Source organism: Polistes canadensis, unplaced genomic scaffold (assembly GCF_001313835.1).
Source record: "Polistes canadensis isolate GaletaPanama2010 unplaced genomic scaffold, ASM131383v1 scaffold_263, whole genome shotgun sequence".
NCBI classification, from domain to species: domain Eukaryota; kingdom Metazoa; phylum Arthropoda; class Insecta; order Hymenoptera; family Vespidae; genus Polistes; species Polistes canadensis.
This window is the reverse complement of record NW_014569810.1, coordinates 115,757-119,837: the sequence shown is the minus strand read 5'-3', so window position 1 is coordinate 119,837 and position 4,081 is coordinate 115,757. Positions and strand designations below refer to the sequence as shown.

The following is a 4,081-nucleotide window of genomic DNA, read 5'->3' as shown; positions in this document are numbered from 1 at the left end:
ATATATATATATATGTACATATATATATGTAAGTAAGTAATATGTGTACACCAAAGTATCTTCTGTCGTTGACAACCTAGGAGAAAAAGGAGGAAGAGAAGGAGGAGGATGAGGATGGCTGCCAAAAGGGGTTGGTTTTCGTTATAGTGAAAACCTGCTTCTAGCCATATCCAAGAACCCAAGAACGGGCATGATGGTATGTGGTTCCTTTCATAAGGTCATACGGGATACTGAATACGTCGGAAATAAATTGATAACACCACTGGGAATGTCAGAAACCGTCTCTACTATCTGTAAACACATTCGTCTATATATTTTCCATCATCTTTCTCTCTTACTCATCCCCATACTCCCACATTATCTCTCTCTCTCTCTCTCTCTCATTCACTCACTTTATTTCATTTACTTTTATCTTTTCTCACTTTCTCTTACACATTCGCTTATATATTCTCTTTCTTTCTCACTCACACATACTATATTTCTCTCTGTCACTCTAATTCATTTACTCTCTCTATCTTTCTCTCTCTCACTCTTTCATTTTATCTCATTCGCTGTTACCTTCTCTCACTTTCTCTAACATATTTATTTATATATACTCTCTCTCTCTCTCTCTCTCTCTCTGTCACATTTTCTTTTTCATTCTCTCTCTCTCTCATTCTATCTTTTTCTCTTTCTTTTACACACTGATTTTATTTCATTCACTCTTACCTTTTCTTACTTTCTCTAACACATTCACTTATTTATTCTCTTTCTCTCTCACTCATACACTCTTTTTTTCTCTCTCTCTCTCTCTCTCTCTCTCTCTCTCTCTCTCTCTTTCTTTATCTTTGTGTTTCTCTCTGACACGTTGTAGTATGTATCTATCTATCTCACACCGTTAGTCCTTTCGTTGGTATCATACTGAAAGCTACGTTTTATAGTGTGTGTGTGTGTGTGTGTGTATGTGTGTATGTGTGTATGTGTGCACACTGGTTTTTGAATCCTTCAGACGAGAGTAATCGATCGATATTATGATTCACTATTGAATTTAACGCATAGTTGGTACGATAAAGAATATTATCGATATCGTTATCGAGGGTATTCTTCGAGGACCACACAGGATAATAAAAAAAAATAAGAATTAGAAAGAAGAAGGATCTATGAATTTATTATAACTATCCTCGTAAAAATGTTCTTTTCCGATCAGTTATTATTTTGATGTTAAAAGATTCTTTTATAAGATTGTAAATCATTTTTGTTTTATTTTTCGTTAATAATTCATTTCAATGATATGATTTTTAAATCTTAAAGTCGTAATTATAAACAATATTGTATTGCAATTGTTACAAAATTATTAATTATTATTTAAAAATCTTGACTTTAAAATATTATAATATTAATAATAAGAATAAGGGGAGTATTTTTATTAGAAAGATAAATCAAATTGATTCACATCTTCTAAATTCATTTGTTTCTTCTTTTTTTAATCATGTGATTTCTTAAACATAAAATCGTAATTATAAACAATATCGTATTGAAGTTGTTACAAAATTATTTATTGTTACTTACAAATCTTGACTTTAAAATATTATAATATTAATAATAAAAATAATAAGGGATGTATTTTTTTATAAGAAAGATAAATCAAATCGATTCACATCTTCTAAATTCATTTGTTTCTTCTTTTTTTATTCAAACATGAAGTCGTAATTATAAACAATATCGTATTGCAATTGTTACAAAATTATTAATTATTACTAACAAATCTTGACTTTAAAATATTATAATATTAATAATAATAATAAGGGAAGTATTTTTTTAAGAATGATAAATTAAATCGATTCACATCTTCCAAATTCATTTGTTTCTTCTTTTTTTAATCATGTGATTTCTAAAACATGAAGTCGTAATTATAAACAATATCGTATTGCAGATTTTACAAAATTATTAATAATTATTCATACATATCAAAACTTCAAATATTATTACTTTAATAATATTAATATAAATAATAATTCAATTAGTTGTTTATCACGTCGAAAAATATAATTATTAATAAATAAATCACAGAGGGAAGTTAGACAAGGTAAATCAGAACTTTATGTTTCGATCTTGTTCAACATTTCATCCCTTTATTGAAACTTCTTCAACAGCTATACAAAATATATTACATAACCTCAAAAATACTTAAAAAACTACTACATATATTTATATATATACCTATTATAACTTTAAAAATTATTAATAATAATAATAATAAATAAGAGAATATTTATAAGAAAAATAAATCAAATCGATCCACGTTTCCTAAATTCATCTTTTTTTTGTTTTTTATTTTGTTCTTTTCTCTTCTTTGATCCGATCAAAATCACTCGACACGTCGTTTGTGTTGGTAAAAAGAAAGAAAAAAAGGAGAAAAAAAATTGGAATAAAGGTAGAACACGAAGGTAATGGGAAAAGAGGAGGAGTAGGTGGTTGGGGGTGGTGGTGGATGGGGTAGGAATGGGGTGGAATAGACGAAGTATTGTCCAAAAATAAGTTGGAACGATCGGGGAACGAAAGCGGGTCGGTTGTTTACGGGTCAACCTTTCGTAGCTTGAAACGAAATCTTTTTATTTTTCTGTCGTACCAAAGCATATGAGAATGAAGTTTGAATTTATGTGTTTTTTTTTTGCCGACCACTTTCTTTTCTTTTTTTCCCTTAACTGTCTTATTTTAACCCCCACCAACCTCACCCCACCCACAGTCAAAAGGACAGAATGGAACAGAATATTCGTTGTTTTTTTTTCCCTTATCGATAATATTTCATTCTTTCTGTCATATTTTCTTGTTAACGAAAAAAACGTCCTTTTTTTTCTATTCATGATCGATGGGGTTATCCCATTCCTTCGAACTCGTCCCCCAGTTTCATTAAAAAAAGTGTCTTTCATTCGATTTATCGATAAAATTATCGATTATTTGTTCGATTCGAAAGAAATTATTATATATATATATATATATAAATGTGTATACTTTTGTTTTATTGTATATAGTGCGATACCTTTATCGAAATAATTGGCCACTAATTAACTTCAACGAATAATCGAATCTTTAATACAACACAATCCGGGTTTGACCGATATTTCCATTGTATTTTTGCACGAATAAATATTCAATGGTATTGTTTAAGTTTGTGTGTTGGAGAAAAGAAAAAATAGTTAACAAAAGGACAGATCGAATTGTTAAAAATATTCGAAGAAAGGTCATATCAATAATAAAATATTGCAAAATGTTATGCAAGTATATTTCGTGACGATAAATAACTTTATTGTTTTTTATTATTTAACAATAAAGTGTCGTATTGTTCGAAAAATTGTATGAAAAGAAGTTGCATTTGATAAACGAATGTTCTGAGAAAAAACAATTAAAAACAAATGGACAAATGTTTATTGTTCCCATTTTTCTTTCATTCTTTTTATTTTCTATGTTATTAAATGAATTTTTGTTACAACAATAAGGAAGCTTTGGGTAATTTAAAACGTTGAAAATAAATAAGTATATTAATGCACTCATGCGTGATATTAATTTATTACTTTTCTTTAAATAATTAAATGCTAAAGCTTTTAGAGTAGAGTAACATGCAAATATACTCACGAACGTGAGAATTTGCTGTCTCTCGTTTCCCAATTTCTATCGTTATAAACATTTCATCTTTTTAATTAACTAAAATCACGATGGTGTATCATTTCAAACAACTTGTTTTTAATTATTAACAAATAATCTCGTCAATATTTAATATACGATAAACTAACATTGTCGTATAAGGATCATTATAATTATAACAATACTGTAACATTTTATTTTGATGAATTCACGTTGAAAAAAAATCTATGTCCTTTTTTAAGATTTATTTAAGCATTCTAATTGATATCAATTGTCAAAGTAATATAATTTTAATCGTATGATAAAACGTTGTTTGATTTTCACGATAATATTTGCATTTACACATATATGATATAATAAAAATATTATTATTATTATTATATTACTTTGTGTTAAGTGTAGCATTTGATTAATCTGTTTTAAATTATCGCAAAACAAATTTTATTATTAATCAAACTTT

General features: G+C 27.6%; 1 protein-coding gene across 3 annotated transcripts in view; it reads left to right on the top strand.

Moving 5' to 3' along the window:
* The window catches only part of LOC106790831 (acetylcholine receptor subunit alpha-like), a 208,324-nt gene that overhangs the window by 91,435 nt on the left and 112,808 nt on the right, over positions 1–4,081 (top strand). The window lies entirely within an intron of this gene.